General features: G+C 38.7%; 1 protein-coding gene across 15 annotated transcripts in view; it reads right to left on the bottom strand.

Moving 5' to 3' along the window:
• Nucleotides 1–25,288, bottom strand: part of NRCAM (neuronal cell adhesion molecule) — a 256,326-nt gene that overhangs the window by 151,717 nt on the left and 79,321 nt on the right. The window contains exon 1 of one of the 15 annotated variants that reach the window (XM_073651990.1): nucleotides 1,524–1,664. The exons of the other annotated variants lie outside the window; for them this stretch is intronic. The gene's annotated coding sequence lies outside the window, so the exon portion shown is untranslated. Of the gene's footprint in view, nucleotides 1–1,523; nucleotides 1,665–25,288 lie in introns of those variants that run through there. 15 annotated transcript variants of the gene reach the window in all.

Raw genomic sequence — 25,288 nt, 5'->3', positions numbered from 1 at the left:
TTACAATGCCTGTTGTTTTGTGTCATTAGCTTGAAAATTATTGGTTTTGTTTCTTTTCCCTCCACCATTTTATGCTGCCTAAACTGTTCAGCAAGACCCTTCATTCCCTGCCAGTTATCAGGTAAGTACTAGGGCATGCACACATATGACAATAAGGGATGAGCGGACCCATAGAAGTTGGGATTTGTCAGATTTAACCGAACTTTAGTCCAAAGTTCGGTTCAGGTACCAGAACTGTACCCGAACTTGAACATGAGCCCGAACCACATAGAAATCAGTGGGAAACCAAACTTTGAAGCTAGAAAATCTCTATCTCTCTCTCCGAACTGTAAAACAGATTTCCAGGAGGAGTCCGTGATTGGAGTTCAGCACCGGACACCTAGTGTCCGATACAAACCCCAAACTTTACAGTTCGGGTTCGCTCACCTCTAGCGACAATGCTTTCCTCATTTTTCCTTTCTGCTCAAAGAATCAAACTTGAGAGAAAAGGGGACCTTTAGGTACAGTCAGTGGACATTTAGGTTCAGCAAATGATCAATTTTCTTATTTACTGACCAAACAGCTATTCAAAATGGCAGCAATGGAAAATGTAGATTTTTTTGTTAACCCCCCCAAAAAAATAGCAAATACAAAAATAACCATTTGTCTAAGTTTCAGTTTTTATTTCCAGTAAAACTGCATTAATAGCTTAATAGGCCAATCAGGAATTTAACTCCATCTAAAGTAGAAGTTTTTCAAATAACCGAGGATACCTGCCTTATCAGGAAAAATAATTGTTCTATCACAGGAAAAGTTCCTTTGCTGATCATTACTGCTAGAAAAGAAAACAAATAAAAACATAAATTCGTGGGAATAAAAAAAAAATCCTGTAAAAAGGATATCTGTAACAGAACTGTACATTCATCCAGCAGTACACATGAAAGGGAGGTCATAAAAGCCATACAGATAATGACAACCATTTAGAATAGCAGAACTGAGGGCATAATGAAAAAGCTGAATACAGTCCCCTCCTGATGTCGCAGCAGCATGATGGATGATACTAGAGAAGTTTGCTACTGGAACCCTGAAAGGGAACATCCTATTGTCTTGGTTTCTCTACAAAGGACTTTCTAAACTGAAGAAACGGAGCTACTATTAAGAGCAAACTGGAGAGTCTGCGGAGGACTGCTAACACAAATGTGTGCAAATAGAGCAGATGAGGGGTGTGCAAGCAGCTGCCGGGGTTCAGCCACACCGGGGGATTCCGGGCACTTCTACAACTAGCGTTTCTACAAATCGTCCCCACAGACACTGCTAAATACAGATAAGGTAAATCCTAGAAACCTCAACATCTACTCCATTCCATAAGTAGCCATAGAATATAACACAGATGAGCAAACACATACACATCAAGTATCAGCAATAGAAAAGAGTAACTGTCTACAGCATCCTCAGGTCCAAAACCAGCCAAAGTTACAGGCACACCTGCTAACATCTGCCCTGTGATGCCTCACTTTCCACCACATTTTAGGAGTGGTAATTACCATGAAATAGGTGATGATTTCCCTCTGGTGAGTGCAAGAGCCAGAACACTGATGGCATGGTACGCGCCTGTAATCCTGCTGACAAGTGTGCTGCTGATCCCTGCTGTTACCAGTGTGTGTGATGACATTCAGGAGAGGAGGCTGTCCGCCAATCACCGGCCATGTGGACCTCCCAGCAGAGGCTGCGTGACAATACAAAAGAGCTTTAACTTCCACTCTCTGTCTGTGCCAAAACAATGGATCTGCTCCACGTATTCAGGAGCAAATTATATCCAGCCCTAACCTAAATAAAACTATTTACTGGCACAATAATAACTAAAAAAAAAAAAAGAGTTACGTAACCTATAAATAGGATTGGGTAAAGTCACTTGGTATGTAAGGTTGGATGCACAGAGGAAGGTTAAATGAGGTTAAGATGTGCACCGAGCGCTCTTATATGAAGATGTATGTAAAGGACAGCACACAGACCAATTGTAGCCTATATGCTACAGCATATGGGCAATTACTATACGGGCTGCAGATCCGTGCGGGAAAAAAAGCCATAGCATGAACTTATCTGGTCCGATTTACAGAACAGACTAGTGCATGAAATTATTAGGAAGTGCAGTGGGACAAGCACACTGACCTGTACATGAAGCCGGTCACATCTTCCATTTCCAGATGTGACTAGTCTGCAAAATTCAGCGCTCGTCTGAATCTAGCCTAACGGTATATTAACCTAAAGTTATTTTCACCCACAGCAAAAAAAACAGGAACTCAGATACACTTGGCATTAAGATAATGTGGATGGAATAGTTACCTTACTACCAAGTATACTTATTTTATGCATTTACATTGGCACGCTGTAATGTCTAGATCTGTGTAGCTTATGCCTAGGTTTTACATCTCTAGGAATATATACTTTCATACATCTGCCACTGACTGCCATTAAAATGATGTGCAGTATACAGTTATATTGTATACAGCCATCGAAACCTTTCAATACAGGTGGGGCAGTGGTATCCTAACATACTAGTCAAATATAAGGCTGAAAAACACCTTTTTGGCCTTTAGATTCTATCTCTAAATCAGTATCTGTAACACTATTATGGCAGCGACCTTACGCTACAGACATGCTGCAAATCTAGCTTAAAAAAACTGGATCTAAATAAATATATATAAGAATGGCACTTCAAACAAATTCATAATCCACCAATCCTGCGCTATATTATTAGTGCAGAGAAAAACGAAGAGATCCAAAATTATAAAACAATCAATTTTATTTAATCAGTAAAAATCAGAAACATGATATTAAAATATGCATGGGTAAAAAACAGAGTGCCCAGTATGAGGGACTAGCTCCTGACTAGGAATTCAATTGTATTAAAGGCTCATCAACTATCAAATACAATATATCAGAGTATTATAGAAAACTCCCTAGAAACCAAATATAATAGGATAGTAAATATAATGTAATTAATGGCCCTCTATAAATATAGCTGGTATAATATAGGATCTTATGATGGGACACAAAGTAACCCTATATTCAGATCCAAATAAATACTGCCCAAACATTAAAGGAAGTCATAGTATAGAGGCTAATAATGAGCTCAAGGTAAAGCAAAAACATATATACCTGATAAGATCAAATGGAAGGGAGCCAAAATAGAGATGACCAGGACCCAGTACAGGACGCCGTCTCTCCTTACCTCGACGCGCGTTTGGCCCACTAGCTTCTTCCAGGGGCGTGTGTGTCAAAGTGAGGGGAAGATGTAACTTTTATATAGCCTGACCGCCTATCAAAAATGGCTAGAAGGAGGTACCCACCGGACCTCGTCGGCGCATGATGCATCCGCTCCTCCACTGGGTGAAAGTAGGCTTCCGGCGGATACGCTCATTGACCCGCATGCTGGTACGCATGCTGTCAGAAAAGAGCGTTCCCGGAAGCCTAAGGGGTTGGAGAAAGGTGCACATGCGCTCGGTCCAGCTAAGTATATAATGCATGCTACTCTCAGAATCATAATGACTAAAAGGGAAATCTAAATGGGAATAAATAAAGCAAAATAAAATAAATAGAATAGGCACTGAAGGAATGGCCTATTAAATATGAAAGAGTCCCCCTAGTAATAAATTAATAACCAAATCATGAAGTGAGGATATATAAGAAAAGAACCACCACCAAATATAATAATGATGCAGCAAATCTAGCCTAAAGTTTTGCCTAAATTGATCGACCGGCGGGCAAGGTACGGTAAACTTTTACAGATCGGCAATCGTTTAATTACCTGTTTACATAGGCAGACCAAAGTAAACGATGCATACTGAACAATCTGTAACAGATGGCTCAGTACGCATAGACTGCTGTGGCTCTCGGCAATGCGAGTCCTGTTTACACAGGACATAACTGTGGAGGAGGAGGATTTGTCTGCGCTGCACAAAAGATCATTTCGCCCAATGTAGGAGGGTGATTCATTGGGTGATCGGCAGCCTGTTTACACGGCAAGATAATCATGAAGCCAGTATTTCTAACAATGCACGTTCACGATTATCTTGCAGTGTAAATGCAGCTTAAGACTAGCTCACAGGATAAAAATGAAACATTCCTACTATTGACTGGGAGATGATTTTTCCTTATTACATATTGAGATTGCATCTCCGCTATCATGGACCTTTATATATTTTAATATTTTGCACAAATAAAGTGATAACTTTTTTATTGGAGACTTTTCCCACATTCTCTTTATGTACACTGGCCGAGAGTCACGGTATTGTGGGTCTGAGCCCAGAAGATATGAGCAGCAGGATGGATTCAATGCATGGTGAGGCATATATTGTGTTTTTTTTTGTAAAGATTTTTCCTTATTGTTTATCGTAAAGGTGAAAGGATCCCAAAACAGGGAAGACAGAAAACGTGTTACTTCTATTTCTTGTTCTGGCATATGTTTCTGTTTTGGTGAATGTTATTGGACAGGAAAATGAATCTCCCAAACATGAGAGACATCTTCAGACTTGGTCTCCTACTGATGCTATATTTTAAAATACTCACCAACATGAAAGAAGTGATGTATTCCCCCCATCAGGGACTTTACTAGTTCCAGATAAATTACTTATAGGATACTCATAACTGCTGCAACATTTATGATAATGTATGCTACTTATCCCAGGTCAACAATAAAATGGTTCCCATTTGAAGCAATAATTTCAACAGCAAATTCCTCCCATTTGCATGTGTCAATCACATATGAACCCTTCTGGCCTCTAGATTTCTACCAGTCATACGCTCAAACAATAATAATAAGGCTATATGACAACTTTGAACACTCTGCATGAAGATTTTAATGTTGGATTGTGACATCGGCATCTTATCAGTGGGGGTCACTTTGAGACAGAGTGACTGTGACATAACCGTTGGATTTTTGGTCAGTGCTCCCGTTTGTCCTAGACCTCAATACAAGTTGCATGTGGCTTCGACTTCCTTATGATATGAATATAAACCTACAAGCTTTGGCAGTAATTCAATTCAATTTGTTTCTTGCTTTTGCAAGATCAGGGAGGTCTCCACCCCTCCCTTGTGGGCCATGCACATAAAATGTCGTCCTCTGCAGCGTGTTCACATGGACATTACCTTTTAGATCTTCTCATATAGGTACCATACACATGATCAGTTTTTAAATACATCAGATAGGGACTGCTCTGATCTGGGTTACCTTGACGTTGGTAGAGCGGCTTAGTATACATTTTTTGCAAAAAACGTGTCAACTAAATACCCTGTTTTTTATCACCTTTTTACTAGCACTTGCTGTTTACTGTTACTTTTTTACAACAGAGTATTTTTATACGTTTGTTTTACTGTGTTCTTGTGTGTTTCAGTCTTTTGGTGGTGTGAACACTGTCCTACAGACTTGTTCACTGTGTGCATGGCCCATGTGTTTGTATTCAATTCAAGCTTTGGCAGTAAGCCAAAGGATCAAATTACCACAGAATTATTTATTGTTGCACTTTTGAGCAACAATAGTGAAACACAACCAACAAAAAGGACTGCATACAAAGTGTAAAATATCAAAAAGCTTTATTAATCACAGCATAGTTAAAAGAGATGATGTGATGTGATTACTTATGTGAATAAAATAGCAGCAGGAAAGCAATATGGAGACAATTTGCACAAATATTATTGAGAATTTCCCTTTCGTGACTAAAGCCAATGTGCAGGCCTAGCCTAATTCTAATAGGTAATTGAATTATTTTGAGAATTTTTAAAGCTCCTTTATTGCTTTGGCTGTGCTTTTATTTTACTGTAGTGTAGGGACTCGCAAGACAGTGGGAACCCTTGACCTGGGTTGCGAGCTTGTGTGTATTTTGGGCAAAATATTAACTAATGCCTCTTAATATTATTATATTTTTTTGCACATTTTATCTTTACAGGGTGCAGCCAGGCCCATCAATGGTGACCTTGTAAACTAGGGGCTCACAACTCTGTGATGCACTGGTAGAGGGTCGAGCAGCCCGCCATATTGAATAGTAGGGACGTGTAATAGGCTGTTAGTTGGGCACTGTGCTATACATGTGTACAGTTCTAATACTAGGCAATCACCCCCTTCATGGATTGGTAGGTTGAGAGTGGTTGATTCATCAGTATTTTGTACCTGTGTTACCTCTTCATGCGCACATTGCCGCTATCATCAGGAGCGCTTCTTTTTCTCCCGGCTCAGTTGTTCTCTGCAGGGTTCACAGTGAGACTCCCCGGCGCGCTACACATTAGAGCACTGCAGAGAACAACGGGGTCGGGAGAAAAAGGAGCTCTCCTGATGATAGCGGCAATGTGCGCATGCACGGGAAATGAGTGAGACGAAGGCACGTCACAGGGCCTTGTGACGTGCAGGGGAAGGGGGGACGACATGCTAAATAAACAGATAGGCGGGGATTTCTGGGCTTACTAATCAGATAGGCGGGGATTTCTGGGCTTACTAATCAGATAGGTGGGGATTTCTGGGCTTACTAATCAGATAGGCGGGGATTTCTGGGCTTACTAATCAGATAGGTGGGGATTTCTGGGCTTACTAATCAGATACGCGGGGATTTCTTGGCATCCGGGGGACGCCAAGCATGTGAAAACAGATTTTATAAAACTACATTTCTCTGCAAGCAGACATTTACTGTGGGCCATACAGGTATGTATAGATTTACTTTTCTATACCCTGTATGGCCATAGTAGAGGTCTCAAATCTCCCAGGGGGTGACAGATTCCCTTTAATTACTGGAGCTAACAATCTCAGTGCTACATATCTCCCCTCCAGTACTTTGCAATGACTTTGTCACTGCAAGTACAAACAAGTAAATAGAAATAAGGTGGTAAAGTGCATCGATCAGTATGTCATAATGTTACACTGGTAAAGGACAGCGAAATTAGGCTTTTAATAAGTATAACCAAATATGGAAAGACATGAATTTTAGAAGCTGAGATTGGAACATATGTGTATTATCTTGGCCCATCATAGCTGCAAAGGTATATTGTATGTGGCTGATAATCTAAATGTGCATACTTGCATTTGTTAAATGTTTGATTAGTAATATGAGGCATTAGTCTATGGAGGGTACAATTACAAAGAGCCTAAGAAAGAAAGAAGAGAGACTATTACCCATAAAAATAGAAGCATTAAAATACACGTGCATCAACAATTTATAGGACGACAGTATTCACTAAACCATCCCTCAGGCAGAAGACTGTGCAGAGTGACCTGGTTCTTTTGATGATGCATATCACTTATGTTGTTACTGGGAACTTGAAAACATAATAAAATATAAGACATATCTTGCAAGTGACAGCTATATGCTGACGTAAGATTTCCACATTTTTTCTTGCTCACAGATATGTCATCTTCCAGTAAATCACTCAATAGTTATACTTAAAGTGATATAAACAATGGCTCCAAAAAGACAAGCAACATACAGTACATTTCTTGAATTAAATACAACTGTTCAAAGGAAAAAAAATTATAACTATAAAAAGAAAAAAAAATGGAATATATCTAAAATATTTTTTTTGTCCTACAGAGTAGCACTAAAAACAAAAGTAAAACAAGGTATAGCTAGTAGTGTCAGATCTGGGCACTAACTAACCCCATCAGCCCCACATGCCTTGGGCACAGTTAGCAGAAGAATCAAGAAATTCTGTTTGTAAAAGAGATGGACTTGATGGTGTGAAGTAGACTGCAAAAAATCCTTTTCAATTATGTGAAAGTACAAATGAAAGCAAGACGAACATGTATGAATCATAGAAGAAATTGGATTGGGTGTGCAACTGATAATAATGTTTAAAAAAGCTTAATGTTTTAATTCTAACAGGAATTATAATACAAAAAAACACAATAGTCATGTGAAAAAATAAATATACACTATGTAAAAATATAAATATATTAACATACATGTATCAGCCATAACATTAACAAAAAAGTGATCATAAAGTCGCATGTAAAAAAAATATGATATTAATAAAAACGCCAAACCGTCCCGCAAAAAAACAAGCCATAATATGGCTCATTCGGCAAAAAGAAAATAAAAAAGTTACAGCTCTCAGAATGTGACGATGCAAAATCAAGTTCTTTGTTGCAAAATACTGTTTTGAGTGTGTAAAAATAGCAAAACATAAAAAAAAACAATATAAATCTGATATCGCTGTAATTATACCAACCAGACGAACAAATCGGTCTTATCACTTTTACTGCACGGTGAATGGCACAAAAAAATAAAAAATAAAAACAAAAACTTATTGCTGGTTTTTGTTCATTCTGTGTCTGAAAAAGCACAATAAAAAAAAGATTAAAAATTACTATGTGCCCCAAAATGGTACCAAAAAAAATCTGCAACTCGTCCCGCAAAAACATAAGCCCTCATACAGCTCTGTTCACCAAAAAATAAAAAAGTTACAGCTCTCAGAATATAGCGACGAAAAAAACTACTTTTTATATATAAAAAAAAGCATTTTACTGTGATAGCAGCAAAACCTAAAAAAAACAATATAAATATGGTATCGCTGTAATTGCACCTACCCAAAGAATAAATCCGCCTGATCACTTATACCGCATGGTGAACGGCGCAAAAATAAGAACTATTCTTGTACTGCTGTCTATTTGTTCATTCTGCCTCCAAAAAAATTGGAATAAGGCTCAGCTCACATTTATCATGTGCTCTCCGCTGAGCACTTACATCGGGGTTTCCGTGTAAATTTCCCAAAACCGCAATTAAGACAAAACCCCAGATGGAGCCACTCACTTATGTGATATTTTTATTTTCACGGCTCTACTTTATAAACTTCTGTGAATCACCTGGGGGTTCAAGGCGCTCACCAGATATCTAGATACATTCCTTGAGGGGTCTAGTTTCCAAAATAGGGTCACTTGTGGGGGGTTTCCACTGTTTAGAATCATAGAATGGTAGAGTTGGAAGGGACCTCCTGGGTCATCTGGTCCAACCCCCTGCTCAAAGCAGGATTAACTAAATCATCTCAAACAGATGTCTGTCCAGCCTCTGTTTGAAGACGTCCATTGAAGGAGAACTCACCACCTCTCGTGGCAGCCTGTTACACTCATTGATCACCCTAACTGTCAAAAAGTTTTTTCTAATATCTAATGTGTCTCCTCCCATTCAGTTTCATCCCATTGCTTCTAGTCTTTCCTTGTGCAAATGAGAATAAAGATGATCCTTCTACAATGTGACAGCCCTTGAGCTATTTGTAGACAGCTATTAAGTCTCCTCTCAGTCTTCTTTTTTGCAAGCTAAACATTCCCAAATCCTGTAACCGTTCCTCATAGGACATGGTTTGCAGACCGGTCACCATTCTGGTCGCTCTTCTCTGAACTTGCTCCAGTTTGTCTATGTCTTTTTTAAAATGTGGTGCCCAAAACTGGACACAGTATTTCAGATGAGGTCTGACCAAAGAGGAGTAAAGTGCGATAATGACTTCACGTGATCTAGACTGTATGCTTCTGTTAATACATCCCAGAATTGTATTTGCCTTTTTTGCTGCTGCATCGCACTGTTGACTCATGTTCTGTCTATGATCTATTAGTATGCCTAAGTCTTTTTCACATGTACTGTTGCTTAGCTCTATTCCTCCCATTCTGTATATGCTTTTTTCATTTTTATTGCCCAGAAGTAGTACTTTGCATTTTTAGGCACATCAGGGGCTCTCCAAACGCAACATGGCATCTGCTCTAGATTGCAGACATTTTTTGCATTCAAAAAGTCAAATGGTGCTCCTTCCCTTCTGAACCCTGACGTGCGCTCAAACAGTAGTTTTACCGCACATATCGGGTATCAGCGTACTCAGGAGAAATTGCACAACAAATTTTGGGCTCCATTTTCTCCTGTTACTCTTGAGAAAATAAAAAAATTTGGGAAAAAAGTACATTTTTGTGGAAAAAAATTGGACTTTTTATTTTCACGGCTCTACGTTATAAACTTCTGTGAAGCACCTCTCTTTGCATATGGATATGCAAACGATGTTTAAGTGCTTTCAGCACGTGGAATCTCTTTCCCATGCCTCTATCACTCCCGTTCTGTTCCCTGCTTAGCGCCACCTCCTCCTGCTTGTCTGACAGCTTGTTTTCTGTATGACAAACAAATAAGCTGTCAGTCAAGCAGGAGGAGACAGTGCTGGGCGGGGAATAGAGCCGGAGTGACACAGGATTGGAAAGAGATTCCACATGCTGAAAGCACTTAAGCCTAATTTGCATATCCATATAAATAGTTTAGGGGGTTGAAATCCTGCTGACAGATTCCCTTTAAGGCTATATTCACATGTCCATCACTGTTTTCCATTTTTGGATCTGTTTTGGGATGATAGAGATGGAAATCAAATGATCCTTTCATTTGAATGGGGATAAAAATGTCCTATAATATCTTTGTTTGACTGCAATCCACTTTTTATTTGGATTAAAAAACATACATTACACAAATCTTTGTTGCCCAGCCAAAAAATCAGATAGTAACTGAATCCATTTTTTTTTAACATTGAAGTCTATGGGAAAAGGATCACAACATATGGCCATCAGTTATGTCAACTGTTAATGAATTAATTTTTAAGCACTGATCATGGTCAGAATACTTATAGTAAAAGTGACAAAAAAAACAAAAATTGATGCAAAACAGAAACCACAGTGTGCATCCATTTTGGGTCTGTTTGTAACAGATCCAGTTTTTTTTTAAATTCTGGATCCATTACAAAGCGATGACAGCTTTACACGTGAACTGAGCCTCATTATGTACTTTGCACAATTTTAAAGATCTGGGTGAATTTCGCCATCACTCTTTACTTCTAGATAAAATTTCTGTCCTGGACATGTAACATGAGTGTAGGATTGATTACACGCGATCAGTGCTATATCTCATAATGTGCTGAGTCCTTATGCGTCCATCACATAAGTGCTTATATCTCAGGCAAGTCTAGAGTAACTTTCTTGCAAGGTTTTTCCAGTAAAAATTCTTCATCTGTAGGTCAAGGTTCTGTGTACCTAAGAGATGACAAGATCATAGGAAAGAAAACTATTCTGCCCATGCCATTTGATTGACCAAGCCGAATCTGAATTAATTCTGCACAGTGATTCACTACAGCGTTTGACCTAATAAACACTAAATTTTCCTGAAGACTCATTTCTTCCTGACCTCCCACTGAGAACTGCTGCCAACAAAGCTCAGGCTTTCTACAAGACTGATGAAAACTAACAAAAAAAATAGTGTCTCCCCATGTAAAAGACATCAAAAGCCAAAGTCATAAAAAGTAAAATGTGTCAAGCTGCCATAATAAAACAGATTTTTTTTTTGCAACAATTACAAAGGAGATTTTGAATGACAGTGTCCTTAATGTCCAAAAATAAAAACAGGAATGCTCTTTCCAAAGAAAAGTAACTCTAAAACTTTTTAGAATTATTTTATGAAAATAACATGTCTGCTTATAAAGGTTTATAATAGCGTCACGCGACACCAGCTTAAAGCACACTGGAAAGTATGACAAAGAGCCAGCTTGCTGTACTTAGTTTTACTGGATTATCTGGATGCATTTTAGAACATGTTCTCATTGCTTAGATGAAGCTGGTAGAACAGCAGAATGTCTATTAAATAAAATATGAATAGAGAATGCTTTCTGCTCAGCACTGTCTCCTGTCCAAGTTAATAAACATTTTTTCTTTGCAGCTTTTCTTATCCTTCAGGCTGGGGCTACGCGTCAATTTGGACCGTGACAAGATCGTGCTAGGGAATGGAGTCACATTGCTACCTGCAACGTACCAGAAAAACTCATGTGATTTATTTATTATATCCTAGTGATTATGTTTTTACGCTACTGTGTTATATTGTACCAAATTATTTTATTTTAACTTTTAAGATTTTTACTTGTAAAGTCTTTTTTCTTTCCTTTATATAATGACATGTAAAAGTTTGCCCCCCCCTGGTCAAAGTTACTGTGAACAATAACAATATTGTGAAACTTTTGCATCAGACCATTTTCCTTTTTGTAATTTTTAAAATTTAAAAAATTACTATATATATATATATATATATATATATATATATATATATATATATATATATATATATATATATATATATATATATATATATATATATATATATATATATATATATATATATATATATATATATATTTATTTTGATTTTTTTGATTTTTTTGGCTAAAATACAAAGGAAATGTGTCATCTTTAACTTTAGCCCTTTTCTAGATCATTTCATCTTCAACTTGCTTAACTGTTCGCAATAACAGTAATTTTAATCAGGGGTGCCCAAACTTTTACATGACACTGTACAGATATATTAGTTTGCATTCTATGTATCTATTTTATGTAATTTATATATAAAAATAGATACATTTATGTAGCAGCATGAGTGCCTGCGTATACGGTTTAGTCCACATTTTTTTCTCTTGTGGGTATAAGGGTATATGCACACTCTCTAGAGCCGACTGTGGCCCCGACACAGCGGAATAGCTGCCAGCGGTTTCCGCTCATTTTATGCAAATGAGTGGCACCATTTTTCTTTTCACCTGTGGACTTTCCTCAAACAGGTTAAGTCTATGAGGAAAGTCCGCATGCGGACTCACAGGAGAAATTTACATTCTGCGGTCTGGAAAGACGTGCCACATGTCAGTTTCCGCGGGTGATCTGCAGACGCATAGTGGACATGGGATTTCTACAAATCCCCTCCACTATGCTGTAACATCTGGCTGCTGTGGGTTTGCCGCTGCATAAGCATGCAGCCTCAAGCCCGCCGCAGCTCCGGATCGTGGGCACACAGCCTGAGAGAACACTAGTGTATTCGACACATACATCTGCGAAGTAATATTTGTTTTTCAGATTCCAAGCATGTTTAGTTTAGCCTATGAGAGATACCCCTATCGATCTGATAGACCTGATGGACATCCTTTGGTATATATTGGTACTGTAAAAGTAGTTTTCTGCATTTTCTTTTACACTGGTTCACCACTAAAAAATATATTCTGTACGTTATATGTGTTTTTTTTTTTACGGAATATGCAGATGTGAATGCCATCGCCTCATGCTCAGTAAAGAGAAGCTTTGTGTTTGCTATGGACATGCTGCAATTGCAATATTAGGCATCATATATAAAAGTGGCCAAAGAAGCAGCAGATCAGCCCTTGGAGATGGGCATCATTGATGACCTTCCATTTGAGACACTGCTATGTATGATTGGAGTTTGAGACAAAGCGTCATTAGACACTGATAATGGATACAACCAAAAGTGGGAACACCTGGGAAACTGTAGGGAACATTAAAAGAACAGTAAATTATAAAAATGCTTAGATTCAACAGAGGGAAAGTTTGAAATAGTTTATTTGGTATCAGATAACCCCTTGAAATCCCTGCAGTAACAGAGTTAATTAAACAGTTCATTCTCTTGCAAGCTCAAAGTTCACGTTTATGGCATTTATCATTTATGTTACCATATGGTAGCAATTGGCTACTGTGTTCAAAATAGAACTTACTAAACTTACTGTCTAAATGTTTTAGTACCACTAAGAGCCCCTCAAAAAAAACACCTCTTTGCTCTTCCTCTTTTACTCAATTTTGTTAATTTAGGGTATTTGGGTGTATTGACTATTATCTGTAGAGGTTGGAAAACCATTTACAGGACTGTCCTTGTAGACTCTGTTTAAAGGTACTTTTATTCTAATACTGGAAAAAAAAACAGTACAATAACAGCATGGAAAACCGTGGTGAGGTTAGACCCCAAAATCTCTAATTATATCTGCTCCACAAAACAAGAAGTCCCACATTATGTTTTGTAGGTGGCACATATTAATACTTTAAAGTGCAATAAAACTATATTATTCCATATTGCTGGAGTCAGAACACTTTAATTCTCTGATTACCTTGCCAAAACGAACACATTTGTCTCTACAAGTCTATTGCTGGCAAGAAGCAGCGTTTAAATTCTAGCACTTTAGGTCTCAAAGCTCACAAGGCAGACTCTGTTTAATGCTAGTGACCATAGTTGCTAATGGCCATAAATTTACTGGGATTGTCCCCATTAGTAAGAAACCTTTGAAATCCTGGCAAATATTTGTCCATAATATTGTTCAACAAATGCAGGGAGAAAATCTGGACCAGATGAGGAGATAAGGATATGGCATGTCCAATTTTAGATTGTCAATCCTTTTTGTTCTTGGCGATATAAGCCTCCACCAGCAGCTCTCTAGAAGAGAATGCAGGAGAACATGGCAAAGTGAGGGCTCTTGTGTATGGAGGAGTTGGGGAAGATAGCTCCCAGCTGAACGATAAGCTGAACTGTCGTTCGGCTGACAACTAACTTTTGTATATGGGGCCCTTAAATTATCATTGTCTCACAACTTCTGTGTGCCTCTGCCCAGCAGGAGCCGTCTATGGCTAACTTTGGAAAGAAGAATTGAGTGGGACGCTTAGTCACAGTCTGGCTCTATATATTTGGCTCTAGTTAAAAGCACCAGCTACTAAATGCACATATGGCTGGAGGACCAAATCTCTATAGCCAATCTTGTCTGTCGCCATGGTGACCTGGTGTATGTTTGTGCGTATATGCGTTTGTGTGTGTGTGTAATATTTAGGAGAACAAGCTTGCAATATAAAGGTAATTCTTGATTCTGAACACAGACTGGAAGCAAATGTGTAGGCTTCTTTGCTGATGATATATTGAGAGAATAAAAATTGTGGACCTCAATAAAATTGTTACCAAATATATCAAAATCAAAAGAAAAATGAAGATTATATAGATGTTGTATTTCCATTTTAGTTAAAATAACAAAACCATGGCAACTGTACTGAAAAGTGATATTCACAGCAAAAAAGTGATGGTAGTTTTCATTTAGGTCGTCAAATTTGCCCAAAGAAATAGAAAAAATATTGAATTGCTGCTTAGTCAATTTCAAACCTTACATATAAGCCATCTTCATGTTGTGTTTTATCTATGAATCTAACAATGATATATCGGTTATGGGAATACAGAGAAAGGCAAAGAGCAGAAGTGCAGAGGAATTTATATTTCTAGTTAGTACCTTGAAAATCCACCAGCTCGTAGTTCATTGACAGAATATAGGCTCCCATAAATGTATTTATCCTACTTCTTATCAAAATAGAATTATGTGAGAGCTATTGGAAATACGCAAAGTGATTCCTTCAATTATTATAAATGCATTACTTTAGAATTAGTCAATTTCTGCAAATCTAAAAATACCAATCTGATAAATCCACAGTATAGTTGGTAAGTGGTTGATCACTAGAGGTCCACCTGTTGAGACCCCACATCAGTCCCAAGAATGCAGCTCTGGAATCCCTTTTGCACACTTATACTCCATTCATTGTCTAATGGATTGACAGAGATAGCTAACTACAGTAATTAAACACAAACGATTTCCACAAACAGGATTGTCCATAAAATAAGTGATAAGTAGCTAATGACCAGTTCGGACCTAACCAGCAACTCAATCATCTGTCTTGTGGACAGGTTGATAAGATGTTATCATAAACCTAGGTTTTTACAGCTGAGTTTATAGCTTAGTGGTTAGTGCACTGGCTTTGGGACACAGAATTTTGGGTTCAAGTCCCATCAGCAAACAGTTACTTTTTTATTATTATTATTATTATTACAGTTGTAAAAGTCACTTGTCAAAGTCACTTGTGAGGATCACTTGTCAAAGTCACTTGTCAGGATCACTAGTCAAAGTCACTAGTCAAAGTCACATGTCAAAGTCACATGTCAAAGTCACATGTCAAAGTCACATGTCAAAGTCACATGTCAAAGTCACATGTCAAAGTCACATGTCAGGATCACTTGTCAGACAGGGTATTTAGGCTCAAACTGACATTCTGATGGTTGATTTTGATATCTGATCATGTCCTAAAATGGACACTGTACTGCTAGGGAATTTAGGATGTGACCTCCATTGAAGAAAAATAGACTGATGATAATGTCTGTAAAGTGTTGTAGAATATATTGACTATATAAGCAACAGAAATTAATAAAATGTAGCATGTCTCAAAGGGCACTATATAGGTTTGATTCATTTTTTTTTTTCAAAACATGCTTCCTAGAAATTAATCTTTAGAAATGTCCCACGTCTCATACCAGTAAGAAAGGTATTGTGCGTTGCTACATCCATATTTTTTTCCATTTCCCTATACAAGTCCCTGACCTACAGTATACCCTTCCTTTCCATTGTAATATACACTGCTCAAAAAAATAAAGGGAATACTTCAACAACAGAATATAACTCCAAGTAAATCAAACTTCTGTGAAATCAAACTGTCCACTTAGGAAGCAACACTGATTGACAATTTCACATGATGTTGTGCAAATGGAATAGACAATAGATGGAAATTATTGCCAATTATCAAGACACACTCAATAAAGGAGTGGTTATGCAGGTGGGGACCACAGATCTCAGTGCCAATGCTTTCTGGCTGATGTTTTGGTCACTTTTGAATGTTGGTTGTGCTTTCACACTCATGCTACCACGAGACAGACTCTACAGCCCACAGAAGTTGCTCAGGTAGTGCAGCTCATCCAGGATGGCACATCAATGCGAGCTGTGGCAAGAAGGTTTGCTGTGTCTGTCAGCATAGTGTCCAGAGGCTGCAGGCGCTACCAGGAGACAGGCCAGTACACCAGGAGACGTGGAGGGGGCCGTAGGAGGGCAACAACCCAGCAGCAGGACTGCTACCTCTGCCTTTGTGCAAGGAGGAACAGGAGGAGCACTGCCAGAGCCCTGCAAAATGACCTTCAGCAGACCACAAATGTGCATGTGTCTGCATAAATGGTTAGAAACCGACTCCATGAGGGTGGTATGAGAACCCCACGTCCACAGATGGGGGTTGTGCTCACAGCCCAACACTGTGCAGTAAGCTTTGCATTTGCCAAAGAACACCAGGATTGGCAAAGTCGCCACTGGCGCCCTGTGTTCTTCAGAGGTGAAAGCAGGTTCACACTGAGCACATGTGACAGACGTGACAGAGTTTAGAGACGCCATGGAGAACGATCTGCTGCCTGCAACATCCTTCAGCATGACCGGTTTGGCAGTGGGTCAGTAATGGTGTGGGGTGGCATTTTTTTGGAGGGCCGCACAGCCTTCCATGTGCTCGCCAGAGGTAGCCTGACTGCCATTAGGTACCGAGATGAGATCATCAAACCCCTTGTGAGACCATATGCTGGTGCGTTGGCCCTGGGTTCCTCCTAATGCAGGACAATGTCAGACCTCATATGGCTGGAGTGTGTCAGCAGTTCCTGCAAAATGAAGGCATTGAAGCTATGGACTGGCCCGCCCGTTCCCCAGACCTGAATCCCATTGAGCACATCTGGGACATCATGTCTCGCTCCATCCACCAACGTCACGTTGCACCACAGACTGTCCAGGAGTTGGCGGATGCTTTATTCCAGGTCTGGGAGGAGATCCCACAGGAGACCATCTGCAACCTCATCAGGAGCATGCCCAGGTGTTGTAGGGAGGTCATACAGGCACGTGGAGGCCACACACAATACTGAGCCTCATTTTGACTTGTTTCTGTAGTGTGTTTTTCCACTTTAATTTTGGGGGTGACTCCAAATCCAGGCCTCCATTGGTTAATAAATTTGATTTCCATTGATGATTTTTGTGTGACTTTGTTGTCAGCACATTCAACTTTGTACAGAACAAAGTATTCAATGAGAATATTTCATTCATTCAGATCTAGGATGTGTTAGAGTGTTCCCTTTATTTTTTTGAGCAGTGTACATTTACTTTCATAACCTACTTTACTTTTTCCCTATAAAGATTTCCCTATAAAGAGGTTGTCCACTACTATAGAGAATGCCCCAATGTATTTAAACGGTGGAAATAAGTTTCTTTGTAAATACCTTCTGTTGTGATTGTTGCCTGTGAGCGGCGCTATCGCTATTTACTCAGTATTATATATTATTACCATATTATTCTTTTGTGTAACTAGTGGGCACAACACACCATTTAGTGTGCATCAATTACTGGTGCCTTTCTTCCTGTCCATACATCATTTTTCCACTACGCTTTTTTTTTATGATGCTGTGGTATTACAGGTTATAACGCTCTGTATGGGTTGGCGGTCCCTGTCTTTTTTATATATGTTGTATAGACATTGTTTTTATGCACATTTTGCATTTTGATGTACTAATTTTTGACTTATTTATCTGATTGTGGGCATTCTTGTGCTTGTTGTGCCATTGTAACCAATACTGTAATAAAGGTTTTTTACATATATATCAATAAATGTTATGTTGATTATTGGACCCTACGTTCGGTGATTCTCTTGTTTGCTGTATGAACAATTATAGGCTAGCTTTACCCCCATTTCCCAAAGTGTCCTCAAGTTACAGAGAGGTACTGTAGTAAATCAGTTTTAGTATTCAGAATCATTAAGATCTTTGGTAGGTGTTGACGTGGTTTTTGCTATAAAAAAAGGAAAATGTCACCTGCAGACATAAAAAGAAAGAGCAAATGGGTTGTTCTGCGCTTCCGTGAAAGAATGGAAGATGTCAATCCAGTAGTAAGTGGGTTATTCGTCAACGCGTTTCAAAGTATACAACTTCTGCAGTGATTTCGTCAGACTTTTCAAATCACTGCAGAAGTTGTATGCTCCTCGTGGGTCGGCAGCAGCTTTAAGCGCCATCATTGGTTGTGTGCACACAACACAACCAGGTGAGCACAATTTGGGCATTTCTGTTAATATTGCTACCCAGATAAGACCCTATTTTGTGCTGTGTCTCCTTCCAGTTTTTTTCCTGTTTGTACCTGCAAACATGGCAGCTCTGTTCTTCCTTCTACTAAAATTCCATCTGATGTATCTATCAATTGTTAAATGGTTTCAAGGCAATGATGAAAATAAGAGGCAAGGAGGGGCCACTTTTCTACATCCAGAATAGACCACATTTTAATTTGAAATTAACCAACCCAGAAAATGCAGCCATGAAAAGAAGAGTTGGGTTTCAAGAAATGTTCATTCTCAGGCTGCTAGGCACATGTAGAAGGATCAAGGATGAAGTAATGATCCATCCCCGGCCTGAAATAGCAAATAGTATACATGTATCTTTATATGCCATCAAATCTGCTTTTGTCCAAGTAACCGCATTCTAAAAAGATGCCAGCTGAACAGAAAAATCAATATACCCTGGCAATAATGGGCATTTCATCTTTTCTTCCATGTTTCATGCCAACTTCTTCAATAAAGTAGTATTCTCTCTTCTGTAAATGTGTCTGGTATTTCCTTCACAGACAGAATGCAAAATGAAACTTTGACATGCTATGTGCCTGCAGAACTGTTACAGAGGGAGCAGATAGTTACTCGTGAATGTCTCTTCCTAATTAACAAAGATCTAATTTTGCTGAATAAAAATATACATTATATCTGTACAGACATTATAAAAGTTCATCAACCCCCATTCTCACAACCCCATCCCCTCCTCCGTTTCTTTAAAAGTCCCAAAATGCACAAAGATTCCAAAAAGAAAAAAATGTATATTCACTCTATCCCTTCCCTAACGCTCCTTGGGACTCCTGCTGGTCTATTCCAACAGGGCAGGCATTTGACTGCTGCAGCGAATAATTGTCCATGTCATTGCTGTGGCCTGTGAATGGCTGCAGCAGTCATATGTCTGTAACACAGGAACAGGAGCCATTCACTGGCACAAACTAATGAACACTGCAACTAGGAATCATTGCTAAGGCTATGGGCTCATGCTCGTGTTTCACAGCCCCAAAAGATCAATTCCCATTGCATCATGACAGGCTGTAAATAAAATTTTTTAAAACATACTTATCACCACTCAGCAGGTTTGTGTTATGTAATTTGAGAGCACCATGATGTAGGGGAAGAGAGCCTGATTATAGCGATGTGTCATTTATTAGGCTGTTTTGCTGTTGTAACAGTCAGTGTTTTATCAGAAGGAGATTATCACTACAGGACAACTAGCCTTGTGCATTCTAGTCCAACCACTCCCCATCACTGATTAGCCTCTGTCACTAAACAATGTACATAGAAAGCTACCAGTCAGTGGCGTTGGCAGGGTTAACAGCTCAACGTTCAAAGCTTTGTTAAATCTGCAGCAGAGAAATCAGTGACTCTATAACAACTGCAGTGTCCAGCAAAGACAGAGCTTAAAAAGAGGACTTCCTAATTAATTATTAAAATCATAAATTACTTTTCTAAAAAGTAATGTGTGTTTTAAAGTGTTTTAGAATTCTAATATCTTGGCCTGCAACTTTTAAGGATGCATAGCAATCTAAGACTAGCCACTATTCTACCGTTACTGTATGAAATAAACATATTTTTTAAGAACTGCGTGTGGTTGCCAATGCATTCTATGACTAGAATGTAAATCACAGGGCATATACAGTAATTTGTGTGTGAAACAGAAATAGTGCGATGTCTAGTCAACCATAATGTTATTTTGACAGCAAAATGTTACCACTGTGTTCAGTTCCCGGATGCACATAAGGCAATTTATATTGATCACAAATAAAAGCTAACCCAAATAAATCCACAAGAGACACTTGAAAATGCTTTATGTGCTTTAAAAGGTATATATTTTAAATGAATTAAAAAAAACCTCTTTAATGTTACATTAGAGGATCCATTGATGATAATTGGGCTTGACAAAAGAATACAAAATGGATAAATCCGTTATCTTTCATTTTAGCTATAGCTGACAAGAGACATTCTTTCCAAATTATTTTTTTTTATTTTACAATCTGTTTAATTGAAGATAATGAAAGAACAGAAAAATTCTACTATTTTGTGTAAAAAGTAAAAAAAAAAATACTAATAGGATATTAGTTTTATAAAATTGTTGTATCTGTCTCTTCCCTTACAAAACTTTAGTTTATTACAGGGGATGATAAATTGGAAATATTTAGAAATAATACAGAATTAGGAAGGACCATAAGATATCTGCAATACAACTCATGATAACACAAATGTGATAAGACTTTAAAGTGTTAGGGGCCGTTTACATGGACCAACTGGCAGCACAATACAACCAACGAGCAGTAAACTTACCAATCGGCGGTCGTTTAACAGCCTGTTTATATAGGCAGACAAAAGTATACGATGCGTACTGAGCAGTCTGTAATGTATTAACCACTTTGCTAAAATAGTCTACCACCATTCACACAAATATATTACCGCCAGTTAGGCAAATCAGTGACAAAGTCCATGGACAAGTCAGTCCAGGGCTGCGACGGAACATTGTTAGGCAAGAGATAACCCGCTGGAGCTTGAGGAGAGGCTTTAGCCCTGGCACAGACTCTGCATTTACAGACATACTCTGCTATATCCCTATATGCATTTTGCCACCAAAAGGACCTAGAAAGAGACCTCCAAGTGGAAGACAAATCAGGATGCCCAGCTAAAATGGAATCATGCACTTCATTAAGAAGATCTTTGCGTAAAGAGAGCAGTACATAAAGTTTCTTTACAGGTAAACCTTCCGGCACTCTGTCCTGAGCATCCTGAATGCACTGCCTGAGATCTACCCCCAGAACACGAACCACCATCCCTTCACTAAGAATCTTGAAAAGATTCTCGGCCCTCAACTTTGGGACAAAGCTACCAAAGCTATGGGAAAAAGCTCCAGCCCTGACATTCTTAGATCCGGGGATATAAACAACATAATCAAACCGGGCAAAAAAAAGGGCCCATCGAGTCTATCTGGTGTTTAAGCACTTAGCAGCATCAATATACTAAAGGTTCATATGATCAGTAATGACAGTCACCTTATGTCTTGCCCTCTCCAACCAATGTCTCCATTCCTCAAAGGCTCTTTTAACCACTAAAAGTTCTCGGTGACCTATATCATAATTAGATTCTGTTTGAATACACTTTTGGGAGCAAAAAGATGTATATACCCCCTTTATTTCTGCGAAAGAACAGCTCCCATTCCAATTGTGGAAGAGTCTACCTCGACAAAGAACGGTAGATCGACCTCAGGTTGACTGAGAACAGGAGCCTTAGACAAAGCTGTCTTGAAAGCCGAAAAAACATTTACTGCCTCAGCTGACCAAGAAGAAAATCTGTTCCCTTCTTGGTCATGTCAGGAAAAGGCTTGTCTATGAATGAAAAGTTCGTAATGAACTTCCGATAAAAATTTGCAAAGTCAAGGAATCTCTGCAATGCTTTCAAGCTACTTAGCTGGACCTAATCAAGAACCGCTTGCACCTTATCTGGGTCCATTAGAAACCCTGATGCAGAAACCAAATGTCCTAAGAACTGGACCTGCAGTACTTCAAACTGACATTTATCTAGCTTAGCAAATAAATGGTTGTCACGAAGAGTCTGGAGAACCTGTCTAACATGTTCACAATGCTCCTCCTTAGTATGCAAGTAAATCAATATATCGTCCAGATAAATTACCACAATTCTACCCACCAGAGGGCAAAAAATGGAATTTATGAAATTTTAAAAAGATACAAAGCACAATAGGGTCTCATCTGGTTATTAAGGTTAGAGATTTTATTGAAAGCTGCTCACCGGTAAGGGTTGTGTGTGACATAACCACTATCATAGCCTGGTTGTCAGCCGCTGCAGCGTCCACAGATTTCTATATAGTAGAAAGCCAGAGTAAGTGGACTTCAAGTGCGATGCTTTCCAAGTCTTAAAAATAAATCAGTTTTATTGTCTGGGCAGCAGTGCACTTGAAGTCCACTTACTCTGGCTTTCTATTTATGGAATTTATTTATGAAATTTTGAAAGACCATCGGCGCATTGGTTAACCAGAATGGCATCACCAAATTTTCAAAATTGCCGTATTGAATGCGGCCTTCCATTTATCACCCTGATGTGCACATATAAGGTTATATGCCTCTCTTAAGTCAAGTTTTGAAAGCCATTTAGCTCCAGATAAAGATTGTGAACAGTGATTTTATTAACCTCTGTAAAATCCAAGCACAGATGCAACCCTCCATCTTTTTTTTAACAGAAAAAGAACCCCACGGTGACTGGAGAGGTGAATGGCCGTATATGACCCTTAGCCAGACTCTTTTGAATATAGTCTTTCAAAGCCTCCCTCTCAGGAAGAGAAAGGTTAAAGAAACGAGTTTTAGGCATTTTAGCTGCTGGTATGAAGTTAATAGCACAATCATATGACCCATGTGGTGGAAGAACATGACACTCAGTCTCAGTAAAAACATCACAGAAGTCCTGAATGAATTCTGGAAGGTGAGTTCTCACAGAAGCCAAAGATCTTGTCAGACAGAAGAATCGACCACGAAGCAACAGGTCACCGGATCGAATCCCTAAACCGAACCATGACAGCTGGGAGGAACTGGCGTGAAAACTGAGTGGCGCCAAAATTTTATGACTTTTCAAACCAATTGATGCCTACATTTTGATGAAATAGATTTGAAGAATTGGAGACCTTGTGACTACTCTCTGATTTGGCTAATTCATTGCGGTTATGAATGGGAACTGCCCAAAGCCCCAGTAATTCCCTGAAAGGTTATTTGAAAATTGATTTTCTAACCCAGACAAAACAAAAAGTCCTAAGTTATTGAAAATGAATATAGAATATAACAAGAACTGTCATGCGTCACATTTAGCAACTCACATAACAGGTCAAGTATTAAAGAGAATCTGTCAGCAGGAATTAACACTATAAAGTAAAGGTATGGCCTTAATGGCACTATTACACTGATTAAATTGATATCTTTGTTGAATGAATACGATCAGTGGTTCTTTTTTAATCATGGTTTTAAGTTCTCTTCTGATGACGTCTTCTGTGCATCGGGGCGGGCCTGGGGGGTTGGGTCTTATTCTGCTCTGGCCCCTCTGCCTGCCTCCTGTGTTTCTACAGGTCACTGATTATTCAGTGACCTGCCTCCGTTTTGAAATTTTGTGCCGCCATCATTGGGTGTGCAGCACATGTGCCATGTGAGATTGCACATGTGGTCTTCGGGTCTTCAATAAAATGGCGCCGCATGTGCAAATCGAGTTCTGAGCTGAGATCAGTGATGCGAAAATACAGGAAATTACATGAGGCTAACATCACTACAACAAACAATAAAAATTAGAAGAACCGTTCTCATATTAAATGCTTATCAAGTTTACATCTATGCAACCATCTTACTGCAGAAAAAAACAGCATTGCAGAAATGTAATTTAAAATGAATGTGCAGTGGAGATAGATAGATGTGTTCATAATTATTTTTTCTAATGAAGGTCTGGTCCCTATTATTTTACATTTTCTTTTGATAAAAGTTGTGCTTATAATGATGATTCTCTCCGGAAGTTTATACAGTGTGACCCAATTGCCAAGGAAAATGCATACATTAAAAAGCTTTGCTTTTTTTAACGAACTGTTAAGCAAGCCACCAATGACAAAACATAATTGTTCTTGACATTTGATAATGCTGCAGATGCAATGTTAGAAATATACATAAAAATAGAGACAGCTTGTTGAGAAACAAAGAATACAGCAAAAGAGTTCCCCTCATACATTTCGAACTCAAGAAAATTGTGCATTAAACATGCCGGCTTATGATTCCTGGAATGAATGTGCCTTATGTAATGTGAGTCATAAACATGAATACGAGAAATAATATAATCAGTCCTGCAAAACTGGAGCTGCCATTGTGAATTTATGGTTTATTATTAAGAAGTAAATCTGCCTATGCACTATATGATTTTCTTTTACATATTTGCTCCTTTATCTGTTTGTTCTACACCATATGGCCAAAGGAATGAGTACACCAGATCATTACACAAATATCAGCATGTAAGCCATCCCATTCCAAGACCATGGTCTTTATTAAGAAGTTGGCAATTTCTGTTTAAACCACAACACTCCAGATGGGACGGTGCGCCCTTGTATAATGTAAATCCAATAGATATGATAGGAAATTTATTTGCAATCCAAAAGTGAGTGTACAGTGTTTCGGTCATTGACATTAACAGGTGCACAGATGGTTTTTGCAGAGGGACATGGATCAAGATGTGATAAAGCGATACAGGAGAGACACAGGATGGCTGCAGTGCTAAGAGCACTTGTGACTGATGAAGGTCAGAGTCAAATGTCTGAAACGTTGTACACACACTTTTGGATTGCAAATAAGTTTCTTATCTCATATCTATGAGCACCTAGTTCTTTTTATTAAGGAATTGGGCAGCCTCTTCTGACTTCAATTACTTCTCTTGTCTTGGGAAAGCTTTACACAAGTTTTATAGTGTGTATGTGGAAATTTGAACTCATTCAGCCAAGAGAGGTTAGCAGTGGACAAAAGTTGGACA

This window comes from Phyllobates terribilis, unplaced genomic scaffold (genome assembly GCF_046119375.1).
Source record: "Phyllobates terribilis strain yellow unplaced genomic scaffold, ASM4611937v1 Scaffold_11__3_contigs__length_659146591, whole genome shotgun sequence".
NCBI lineage: Eukaryota > Metazoa > Chordata > Amphibia > Anura > Dendrobatidae > Phyllobates > Phyllobates terribilis.
The sequence above is the reverse complement of the archived record's forward strand: the minus strand, read 5'-3'. Positions and strand labels throughout refer to the sequence as shown.